Here is a 13,365-nt window from a genome sequence, read left to right on the forward strand (position 1 = left end):
ACATTAGGAAACTCATTGTCATGATCTCAACTACAAAGGGGGAAATTGGGAATGAAATCCCTAAATAGGGTAGTTATGGATAATGTATCCGATGGTTAGTTAAACTCACATATGGGCTAATATCTATATGTAAGCTGATAGATAATAGGCTACGAGGATCACAGACGTTAGGGACCGAGAAAGATGGGCTAGTTGATTAATGGGCTTAGTTTTATGCTAATGGTCATAGGCATGATTTGGTCATTGTAATGTCTTTTCTTCCTTGTGAACGAAAATTTCAGAATTCTCTTCTTCAACCTTCTTTCTTCAAATTCTTCCATAAATCCAAACTTGTCACTGCTAAGGTTGTGACAAATTGGTATTAGAGCTTACAAAGATTTACTAGTCGAGCTGGGAAAGCCAAAAAAAAGTAATCACCATGGTGGGAGCAGATAACACTAGATAAACAACTTCAAGAGCAAATGCAGGTGGTGCAACATTGGTTACAAGTTGTGCAAGAATTCCCAAATGGTGGGAAGAGCAAAAAACTTTTGATGGTGGGAAGAGTAGAAGCCATCCATGAAAATGGTGGAAGTGAATTGTGATGTTCTTTTGATGTTAATTTGTCTCTAGGACAAAAAGGTAAATGCCAAGAGCAAAAGCTTTCATTATATATATTTTTTCATATATATATATAAATGGACTCAAGATTCTCGAATTTTTTGTATTCATATGAATACCAAATTAAAAGAAAAACAAAATATTTTGAAACATTCATTATTTACGTTTCAGGCTTACGAATTTCATATATTATTTAATTTAACTTCTATGGCTTTGGATAGTGATATTATGAAAATATTATATGATTAAATTAAAAGCAATCATAGTATTCAATTGAATCAAATATAACTTTGATAATCTTCAACAAATATTCAGCATGACAACCAATAATACAAGTAGGAAAATATAACATAAACCATGAAATAAAAAATTCATTTATATATTTTTAAAATTTATAAAATTTTAAATTAATAATGATAAAATTATACTTTAATTCTTAAAAATATAAAAAAAATTGATCTATCCTTTAAAAATTATAAAAATATAAATTATTAAAATAATAAAAATACATTCAAAATATACCATTTAATTCGTACCCAAAACATTTCCCACGCTTTCAATACATACTCATTTCTATTAATAGGAGGAAACAATTAACTCATTTCCAACAAAACGTGCACTAAACACCAACATTTCTTTGTCCTCAAATTCTTATTTCATCATACTGTGATATTTATTAATCGTACACAGGACACAAAACATAAATTTTGATCAACATGTTTTTCACAAACGGCAAAGACTCGTAAACATCAGGCACAAGACAGCAGCATGATCATGTTGGATGCTTTTGTAAATCCCCTTTTCGGCATCCGCGAATCTAAAACATGGTCAAAGAAATTGTTAGATTATATAGGAAAAATGCAAGAGAATTTGCAGAAGGGGATGAAATAAAAAGTTGGTTGCTACTCACCCAAGCTCCGAAAGCTTCAAATGAGATTCAGCATAGTCAGCAAAGAAGGCATCCTCATCCTAATAAGGCACAACATTATTCATAACTAAAAGTTCCAACTATTACATATATATATACATGTACTGGTACAAATGAACCGCACTTGAGAGATAAAATAAAGGTTGCATATGTTAAATCTATATGATATATATAACAAAAAGCTGAAAGATATGAATTGATACTTACTGCAGCATATTTGTGGACAAGAGGGCGAAAGACAGGATCTTCCAAAAGTGCTTTGTCGGTTGGCAACTGCATCAGACCTTCTTTCTCTCCACTGACAAGTTCTCTGTTTCAAACAAGAATGTAAGAACATGGGTCACAATGCAATCAAGTTGGAAACGATTCGAGCATCAACTCACAACAATAATTTAAGTACTAAAAGAGCTGTTACTTGAAATAGGAGTTATCAAAAATGAGAGGATTCGAAGTCCAGGGTCCCTCGAACCCAGAACGCTCCTTATGGCACCTCCCCTGTAATAATAATGGTTTCAACGACATAATTAGAACGCATTGAACTTACGTCTAACAGTTGGAAAACATAATCTCTCTTGTCAACTTTACCAGCGTATGACCACAGGATAAAGCAACAATGTCTTTATCGCCAAGACCCATGTGCCCAAACACTTCTCTCAGATGATCAGAGCCTGTATAGAAACAAAAATTAAAGAATGGAAACTTCTTTACAACGAAACACTTGTAATTATCCATTTTCTTAATTTTCATGCATGAAACTGACCCTTGGTGGCCTGTGGCAGACGACCCTCTGGAGGTGGTTCATTTTTGTCCAGAAAAACAAGTCGGAGTTATAACTATATATGTTTCCCATCCTTTTAAGATCATAAAAATAAGGTGTGATCAAGCACAAATGGGAGATTAATGGATATCTTACCGGTCACCCAGGGTGGAAAGGAATTTCAGGCCCTCCCGTAACTTCAACAGCAACAATTCCAGCCAACTTTTCACCACTTCGAAGTCAATAAGAAAAACACCGAGTAAATAGAGCAAAAGCAAACACTGATTTGGGATTGGAATACCTGGTAGAAATCTGCGTAAGACAGAATGGGGAACTGTTCCTTAACGGGTTCTAAAAGCCTAACAGCTATGTTTGGCTTCATGAGCGAGCTCATCCCGATGCTTGATCGTCCCGAACGGCCCTCCTGTTCTGGTTTTCACATCGAATGTTCCAGCTGAGTGCCATCTGTCTCATATAAACCAACGGATAATGAAGTCACAGCAGAAAAAAGAAAAACAGAACAATGAAAAAATGACAAAAAGCTTACGCTAAACGGAGGATGATGGGAGCACAATGCTTCTCGGCAATGAGTCCCCGAAGCTTTCTCTTGCATTTCTGCACTGCTTTTTTATACTCTTCGCTCACTGTCGGGTAGCACTTCTTCGCCATTTCCAAGTGTTCGCACTGATCCCAGATAAAAAGAAAAACAAGAAACGTTTTGCAATAACGAGCTGAAGGGAACTGGCTCTGTTTCTGGTTATTGTCAAAATGCTGATTGTAGAAAGATCATGAAAAATGGAGTGTGGTGGGATGAACTAGAAAATATAGAGAGAGGAAAGATGTCTATTTCGGACAAGAAGATTCTAGTGTTCATTTTGAACTATTGGATCATCGGGTGGACCGAGGACGCATGGGGTCTGCCTCTAGAAGGGGGAAGATAAAACTCTGAACCGGTTGTTTTGCCACGCGCTTGTGTTTATGAATTCGGGTGAGTTGGTTTTGTATAGGGTTAACGTGGTTAAAATGAGCTTTCAAAAAACTTAAATTGTTTATTATTCAGTGTCATAAAAACATTTTTTTTAAATAAGATGTTTGTTTTTGTTTTGTTGTTCTAAAAAAAATATGTATTTAAATTATAATTAAACTCATTAATATTATTGTATATGTAATGTATAAACTTAAATTATATTAAAAATAAAAATAATTTATTAAGAAATTAATATTATATATATGAAATATATAAACTTATATTATTATATATAAAATATATAAACTTAAATTATAATAAAATTTATATTTGGATCTTTATTTTCACTTATTATTATATCATATTATTATTATTATTCTTGTATTAATGAATATTCAATTTAAGTTATAATGCAAATATAATAAAATAATTTATGATAATTCATTGTTAATATTATGATATATAAAATATAAATTTTGAATATTTTAAGTAATTAATATAAATTATTTATAAATTTTAATTTTAACATATAAATCATATTTATCTTTTATAGTTAATATAAATGATGGGCAAATTTATAATTAGCTTAATACACCTTTTAGTCCCTGAAATATGTCTTTTTTTCATTTTGGTTATTAAAATTTTTTTAGTTCACTTCAGTTCCTAACATTATTAGACATTCTCACTTTAGTCCTTTGAACAGTAAAACTAATGGCTAAGATATTCAACTATTCATATTCTATCACATGTCATATGATGATGTTAGAATGATGTCATCATTCAAAAAACTTTTAAAAAATCTTTAAATTTGAAAAAAAAATACAAAAAATTATTAAAAAATATTAGAGAATGTTATTAAAATTAGAGAAAATTTTAAAATATATATTAGATATTTTAATATTTTTAAAATTTTATAAATCACACATGAGACCATTGTCTCTCAAGAATATCATCTACAATAATTTTTTTATAATTCAATTAATCGAAATTTATAATTGTTAGATATTTTAAATGATAAATTTAGATAATTTTTTTAAAATTATTTAAATAATTTCAAATAGATAATAATCTAAATAATATTTTGATAAAAAATAATCTAGATAACATTTTTATTTATAAAAAAAAAGGATAAAGCCTAAAACAAGAACACAAATTAAATCAGCTTAACAGCATCTCTCAGCCAGTAGCATCGCATACAGGCTCGGCTCTGGGGGTAGACTAGGAGTGCAGCTGCACAGAATCCAAAGTTGGAAGGGAGCCCAAAAATATTTTATTTCTTCAGAAGTGAAAAAAAAAACTCTTCATCTTCTAAACTTTCTGATACGTTACAGACAAGAAAAAAAAACAAAGGAGTTCATTGGAGCAGGAAAAACAAGAAAAAAAATAAAAGAGACTTTCAATTCTTCCCCTTCATCTCCAACTCCTTGACTTTCAAACCTCTTCTAGTTCCTAAATTTCAACTCTTACCATTAAAGTTAAAAACAATTTCATTTCCCCGCCCCAAAAATCAACAATTACTAGCATTGTTGCAGGTATAATTCATTAATTCTCCCTCCTTCCTCTTTGTAACTTGCATACTTAGACAGAGCACATCACTTTTTTAGTTGATTATGCCATCAGCATCTAGTCATTATTTATGTTATTTCTGACATTGATTTTAATGCAATTTAACTATCTTGAACTCTGGGTTGTCAAACTCAACACAATAATACAAGCTATCGTATTTTCGTTGATGTATTAGGAAGTAACTAACAAATTGCTATTTAATGGAATTTCTTGGTAAAAATTAAAGATAGTATTGTGACAGCCCAAAATTGACCCTAGTCGGGAAGTGGTTTCGGGACCGCTAAACCGAGTCACCGAAAGGTTCGAATGTGATGTTTATTGTCTAGAATATGTAATCATGAATGTGTGAAAATTTCAAGCTTCGATTTAGTCGATTGCATGTGAATTTAGTCAATAGGACTTATATGAGAAAATTCTAAAATGTGATAGGTCAATGCATGAGGACCTATTAGTGCATGTGGAAGAAAAAGGGGACTTGCATGTCAAATTCCCCCTCCCTAATATGTAGTGGCCGGCCATGCTATGGGTGGAAACATGTCTCCAACATGTTATGCTAGTGATGTATGTTAAGAAAAATAAAATAATGAGCATGGTGATTAAATAATGAAAGGAAGGGTGATGAAAAAAAATAACATGGTCTCATCCATACCCCCTTGTTGCCGTGAATTGAAGAAAGAAAACAAAAAAAAAAGTGTTCATTCTTGAACATCCTTGGCCGAATAGAGGAAAGAAAGGAAGGGGAAAAGCTTGAGAAAATCGGCTATGGTGGTTTGCTAGACTAAGGTATGTTTGATATTATTCTTTGAGATTCATGTATATTTTAAGTTGTAAGTGAAAATCTACCTAGCCATGGTTCAAATTTTGTTAATTGATGGAGATGATATTCGGCCATGAATGTTACATCCTTGGTTGGTATTTTGATGTCTTTGGTGATGAGGTATGAAGATGGTTGATTTTGAGTGTTTAATAAAAAGGATGCATGAATTATTGTTAAATAATGGTCGAATGTAGCATGATTAAAGATGTGAATAAATTGAAGTTAAGGAGGTTGTCAATGAAAAATATGAGTTGGATGAGGCTTAAAGAATAAAAATCTAGGTGACTAGAGGTCAAGGACATTCGGTCATAGGCTTGTGTGCTAGCAAAATCGGCCAAGTGTTTATATGGTGGAAATTAAGTGTTAAATGGAATGAAAATGATATTATATGGGGGTATGTATATTCGGCCATATGAGTAAGTATATAGATGATGTTAAATTTGATTATGTATAATGGGCATTAAGATGTGGAACATAAGAAATGTAGTCATATGTGGAATTACATGATGTTATAGTTGACATTGTACACACATACATCCATTCGGCCATCAACATGAGTAATTAGTGAGGATGGTTGCCGAATATACAAACATACATAAGCATGTGTAATTGAATTATGAATGTTTAACAAGATGGTTAAACTAGTGAATTATTGATTAAGCTCAAGGAGCTAAAGGAGGAGAATCAAGCAAAGGCAAAGAAAAGATCACTGAGTAGCCGAGTTGGAACCGTCTTACCCAACACAAGGTAAGTCATTAAGCATGTAGTTGGTATTATTTCAAATGGTCATAATGTTTATGTATTGATGCTGAATGGAATGAATAAATATACATATATATATATGCATGTACGTATGTGATGATGAAATTGTTGAATGAAAAGAAAAGAGGTAAGATGTACTGAGTTGTTGATCTCGGCACTAAACGTGCGGGTATAACCATTTATGACCATGAGATTGGCGCTAAGTGCGCGGGATTAAATTGTACAGCACTAAGTGTGCGATTTGACTATGTTGCACTAAGTGTGCGAAATGAATATGATGCACTAAGTGTGCGAATTGACCATGCGGCACTAAGTGTGCGAGTTTGACTATGTAGCACTAAGTGTGCGATTTGATTACGTAGCACTAAGTGTGCGAGTTGATTATATAGCACTGAGTGTGCGGACTCAATATACATTCGTGAATCATTATGGACACTATGTGTGCGACACTATTGAGTCGATCGCGGACAGCGGATCGGGTAAGTGTCTTGAGTACATGGCTAATAGGTGCTATGCTTATACTTGGTGTTGAGCTCGGTAAGTTTGAACCCATGTGACAAATATACTTGAAGTCACGTACATAAAATTTATCGTAGGATGGGTGAAAGGCCGTTTAGTCGTTTGATTGTAACGAAAATAAATTGATTTATGAAAATGCTTCAATGTCCTATTGATGAGTATATGGAATGTGAATGCATGAATTGATATGAAACTGAATCGATAGGTTGGAGGAACTATGGTATGGTTCGGTATGGATGGAGTAAATTGTCTCGTTCCATTTTGTTTCCTCTTGTGATAATGTTATTGATGGATGGTAGTGCATTGCTTATGACTTACTGAGTTATAAACTCACTCGGTGTTTCCTTGTCACCCATTATAGGTTGCTTGGACTCATCTATTTTTGCGGGGTCAGGCCCTCATCGAAGTCATCACACCGGATAGCAAGTTTTGGTACTTTCTTCTTAGTTGGCTTAGAAGAACATTTTGGCATGTATAAGCTATTACATTGTGTTTGAACTTTGGCATGTAAACTTTAAGCCATGCGAAAATGGCACGAATGTTCGATTGAGTTGGATCAAGGGTAGGCATGAAATGGACCTAGTTACTTTCGTAACAGATGCTGGCAGCAGCAGTGTCATGAGATTGAAAAATCACTAAAAATAGTAGGAGTGGAATTAATTGATGAATAAATTATGTAATCGAAGCTCGATGAGTCTGTTTTCATGAGGAAGTAACGAAAAGATCATATGGGCAGTATATTAAGAGAAAATCAGATTTTTGTGGGACAGGGCCAGAACAGTTTCTGGATTCCCTGCTCCGACTTTGGAAATTCACTATAAATTAACCAGAGATAATTATGGGTCGTACCATATATGTACAGATTCCTCTCTGAGTCTAGTTTTCATAGAAACAAACGGCATCAGTATTGAAGCCCCGTTCAGGGAGATATCCAAGTCGTAATGGGAAAAGGTCAGTGTAGTCGACCCCTGCAACATGGGAGATTTTGACTAATAAACTGTACTAATTGGCCCAACCAAAAATTCTAGAAAAAAATACATAGATGGGCACATGAGTCTAGTTTCTGGGAAAAATCACAAAACTGATTTTCGAGTTACGAAACTCAAGATATGATTTTTAAAACGACTAGTACACAGATTGGGCAGTGTCTGGAAAATAAATTTTATAAGGGGTTAAAGTCGGTTAACACCTCGTGTTCGACTCCGGTGTCGGTTTCGGGTTCGGGGTGTTACATTTGATTGGTATCAGAGCTATGGTTTAGTCGGTTCTAGGACTACCATAGCGCGTATGAGTCTAGCTATACATGCCGAATGTTAATGTTTAAATGTGTGATGACTTCTGACGGTGGAAATGTTTTTGTTTTGATTAGTAAATGGACCCCGGTGAAGAAAGAACCCTAGCGGATGACGTTGAGAGTGTAGCGGCTGCTCCTGCACAAGGGACGCCGCCTGTTGAACCTCAGTCATCTGCGAATAATCAAGGTGAGGGGGCTAAACAAGCCTTCTTTACCATGATGAATGAGTGGGTCGCGCAATATGCCCGAACCAACCCGGCTGTCCAACAATTCCCAAATTTGAATAATCCACCCCAAGAGCCTGTAATGCCATCAGTCGCTGATCCTGTGAGGCTGAGTAAGCCACCTGTAGACTTGATTAGGAAGCGTGGGGCCGAGGAGTTCAAGGCCATAGTAACTGATGATGCCGAAAGGGCTGAGTTCTGGCTTGATAACACCATTCGGGTGTTCGATGAATTGTCATGCACACCCGACGAATGTCTAAAATGTGCTGTATCTTTGTTGCGAGACTCAGCCTACTATTGGTGGAGGACCTTGATTTCCATAGTCCCGAACGAGCGAGTAACTTGGGACTTCTTTCAAACGGAATTCCGAAAGAAATTTATTAGCCAACGGTTCATTGATCAGAAGCGTAAGGAGTTCTTGGAACTCAAGCAAGGCCGTATGGCTGTATCTGAATACGAACATGAATTCGTAAGACTCAGTAGGTATGCCCGGGAGTGTGTAGCTGATGAGGTTGCTATGTGCAAAAGATTCGAGGAAGGATTGAATGAAGATTTAAAGCTACTAATGGGTATTTTGGAAATAAAAGAATTCGTAACACTAGTCGAACGAGCCTGCAAGGCGGAAGAACTTGGAAAGGAGAAGAGGAAGGCTGAATTTGAAGCTAGAGATTATCGTAAAAGATCGACGGGTAAAGCTCTGTTCTCAGCTGTAAAGAAGTTCAGGGAGGACATTAATAAGTCGAGGGCGACTGCGGGAGTTTCCATCAGGGCAAGACCATCGATGGGCTCCCGAGCTACTTCGGTAGCTAGTGTGGGCAATAATCGTCACGAGAAACCTGAATGTCCCCAATGTGGAAGACGACACCTAGGTGAATGTTGGGGCAAGTCTACTAGCAGGGCCTGTTACGGATGCGGTTCGAAGGACCACTTTATTAGAGATTGCACGGAGTTGGATGAGAAGAATAAGATTCAAGGTGCAAGACCTAGTGGAGTGACATCTAAAGGTAGACCACCGAGAATTTTAGGAGGCAGGGGTGGTAGTCAGAGGGGGGCCTCTGATACGGCCGATCGAGCCGAGAACCGTACTCCTGCTAGAGCATATGCCATTCGCGCACGAGAGGAGGCATCCTCCCCCGACATCATCACTGGTACCTTCACTCTCTTTGATACTAATGTGATTGCATTGATTGACCCTGGTTCTACTCATTCATATGTATGCGAAACCTTAGCAACCAGTAAGACTCTACCTGTTGAGTCTACTGAGCTCGTAATTCGAGTATCAAACCCTTTGGGTCAATGCGTACTTGTTGATAAAGTGTGTAAGAAATGCCCTCTAATAATCCGAGAATCCTGTTTTCCGGCCGATTTGATGCTTTTGCCGTTCGACGAGTTTGATGTTATTCTTGGTTTGGATTGGTTAACCGCGCATGATGCGGTTGTGAATTGCAAAAGCAAGACTATCGATTTGAAGTGCGCAAATAACGAAATAATCCGAGTTGAGTCTGCGGACTTAAGGGGGTTGCCAGCTGTAATATCAGCAATGTTGGCCCAGAAATATGTAAGGAAAGGGTACGAAGCATACCTCGCGTATGTACTTGATGACAAGGAGTTAGAAAAGAAACCCGAATCGGTGCCGGTGGTTTGTGAATACCCGGATGTTTTTCCTGAAGAGTTACCGGGTTTGCCACTTGTTCGGGAGGTAGAGTTTGGTATTGAGCTTGTACCTGGAACTACGCCAATTTCGATCGCTCCGTATCGTATGGCACTAACCGAGTTAAAAGAGTTGAAAGCTCAGTTGCAAGAATTGACGGATAGAGGTTTCGCTCGACCGAGTTTCTCACCTTGGGGTGCACCAGTATTGTTCGTGAAAAAGAAGGACGGAACCATGAGGTTGTGCATTGACTATCGTCAACTGAATAAAGTGACGATAAAGAATAAGTATCCGTTACCGCGTATTGATGATCTGTTCGATCAATTAAAGGGAGCATCGGTGTTTTCAAAGATAGATTTGAGATCGGGTTATTATCAGTTGCGGAGTCGAGATTCGGACGTACCCAAAACTGCTTTCAGAACGAGGTACGGTCACTACGAGTTCTTAGTGATGCCGTTTGGGCTCACTAATGCCCCTGCGGTGTTTATGGATTTGATGAATCGGATCTTCAGGCCGTATTTGGATCGGTTCGTAGTTGTGTTTATTGATGACATCTTGGTCTATTCAAGAGATGAGACCGAACATGCTGAGCATCTGAGGCTAGTGTTGCAAATTTTGCGGGATAAGCAGTTATATGCTAAGTTCAGTAAGTGTGAGTTCTGGTTAAGAGAGGTTAGCTTCTTGGGTCATGTGGTATCCGCATCGGGTATTCGAGTTGACCCGAGCAAAATTTCAGCCATACTTAACTGGAAGCCTCCGAGAAATGTTACCGAAGTCCGGAGCTTTCTAGGGCTCGCCGGTTATTACCGACGATTTGTCAAAGGTTTCTCGATGATAGCCACACCAATGACGAAGCTACTTCAAAAGGATGTTAAGTTCGAATGGACGGAGAAATGTCAGAAAAGCTTCGATCAACTGAAAATTCATTTGACTGAAGCTCCAATTTTGGTGCAACCCGAATCGGGTAAAGAGTTTGTCATTTATAGTGACGCATCCCTACTTGGGTTGGGTTGCGTATTGATGCAAGAAGGTCGAGTTGTGGCCTATGCGTCGAGACAATTGAAGCCACACGAGAGAAATTATCCGACCCATGATCTCGAACTAGCCGCCATTGTGTTTGCATTGAAAATATGGCGACATTATTTGTTTGGTGAGAAGTGCCATGTGTTTTCGGATCACAAAAGTCTCAAATATTTGATGACTCAACGAGACTTGAATCTGCGACAAAGACGTTGGCTTGAGTTATTGAAAGATTACGAGCTTGTCATTGATTACCACCCGGGAAAGGCTAATGTGGTTGCGGACGCCTTAAGCCGGAAATCACTGTTTGCTTTGCGAGCGATGAATGTACACTTGTCTGTTCTACCTGACAATGTGTTAGTAGCTGAATTAAAAGCCAAACCATTATTGACTCATCAAATTCGTGAAGCTCAGAAAGTCGATGATGAATTGGTTGCAAAACGAGCTGAGTGTGTTCCGAACAAGGAATCGGAGTTTCAGATTGATGATGATGGTTGTTTGAGGTTTAGAAGTCGTTTGTGTGTTCCAAGGAATTCGGAACTCATTCCGATGATTCTGAACGAAGCCCATTGTAGCCGAATGTCAATTCACCCGGGGAGCACGAAAATGTACAACGACTTGAAACGTCGGTTTTGGTGGCATGGTATGAAACGAGACATCTCCGACTTTGTTTCGAGATGTTTAATATGTCAACAAGTGAAAGCGGAACATCAAGTGCCTTTAGGGTTACTTCAGCCGATCATGATACCCGAGTGGAAATGGGACCGAGTCACAATGGACTTTGTGTCCGGACTGCCATTGTCCGCAAGTAAGAAAGATGCGATTTGGGTTGTTGTTGATAGGCTGACTAAGTCGGCTCACTTTATCCCCGTGCGTACGAATCTTTCATTGGATAAACTAGCCGAATTGTATGTCTCTCAGATTGTGAGATTACATGGAGTACCTATTTCTATCGTGTCGGATAGAGATCCGAGATTCACCTCACGATTTTGGAAGAAATTGCAAGAAGCTTTGGGTACCAAGCTGCATTTTAGCACCGCTTTTCACCCCCAAACCGATGGTCAATCCGAGCGGATAATTCAGATACTTGAGGATATGTTGAGATGTTGCATCCTCGAGTTCAGTAGTTCATGGGAACGGTATTTACCTTTGATTGAATTCGCTTACAACAATAGTTTTCAATCAAGTATTAAGATGGCACCTTATGAGGCTTTGTACGGTCGTAAATGCCGTACGCCATTGTTTTGGACCGAGCTTGGTGAAAGTAAAATTTTCGGAGTTGATTTGATTAAAGATGCCGAACAAAAAGTAAAGGTAATCCGCGAAAGTCTGAAGGTAGCCACAGATCGTCAAAAATCGTATGCGGATTTAAAACGAAAGGGCATTGAATATCAGGTGGGAGATAAAGTGTTTCTTAAAGTGTCACCTTGGAAGAAGGTACTCAGATTTGGCCGTAAAGGCAAGTTGAGCCCGAGATTCATTGGGCCGTACGAAATTTCCGAACGAGTGGGGCCGGTTGCATATAGATTGATTTTGCCCCCTGAACTTGAAAGGATGCACGATGTCTTCCATGTTTCAATGCTTCGACGTTATAGATCCGATCCGTCACATGTGATTAATCCTCAGAAGTTGAAATTCAATCTGACTTGAGTTATGAAGAAGAACCGATTCGTATCCTAGCTCGTGAAATGAAAGAGTTGCGAAATAAAAGGGTTCCGTTGGTTAAGGTGTTGTGGCTCAAACACGGGATCGAAGAAGCAACCTGGGAACCCGAGAGCTCGATGAAAAAACGATATCCAAACCTATTTACCGGTAAGATTTTCGAGGACGAAAATTTCTTAAGTGAGGGAGAGTTGTGACAGCCCAAAATTGACCCTAGTCGGGAAGTGGTTTCGGGACCGCTAAACCGAGTCACCGAAAGGTTCGAATGTGATGTTTATTGTCTAGAATATGTAATCATGAATGTGTGAAAATTTCAAGCTTCGATTTAGTCGATTGCATGTGAATTTAGTCAATAGGACTTATATGAGAAAATTCTAAAATGTGATAGGTCAATGTATGAGGACCTATTAGTGCATGTGGAAGAAAAAGGGGACTTGCATGTCAAATTCCCCCTCCTAATATGTAGTGGCCGGCCATGCTATGGGTGGAAACATGTCTCCAACATGTTATGCTAGTGATGTATGTTAAGAAAAATAAAATAATGAGCATGGTGATTAAATAATGAAAGGAAGGGTGATGAAAAAAAAATAACATGGTC

The 13,365-nt window shown here is 37.7% G+C and overlaps 1 pseudogene; it reads right to left on the reverse strand.

Annotated features, from left to right (window-relative positions):
- Nucleotides 1-1,130: 1,130 nt before the first annotated feature.
- Nucleotides 1,131-3,160, reverse strand: LOC107949273 (L-ascorbate peroxidase 2, cytosolic-like; annotated as a pseudogene).
- Nucleotides 3,161-13,365: the final 10,205 nt, after the last annotated feature.

This window comes from Gossypium hirsutum, chromosome A04 (genome assembly GCF_007990345.1).
Source record: "Gossypium hirsutum isolate 1008001.06 chromosome A04, Gossypium_hirsutum_v2.1, whole genome shotgun sequence".
NCBI lineage: Eukaryota > Viridiplantae > Streptophyta > Magnoliopsida > Malvales > Malvaceae > Gossypium > Gossypium hirsutum.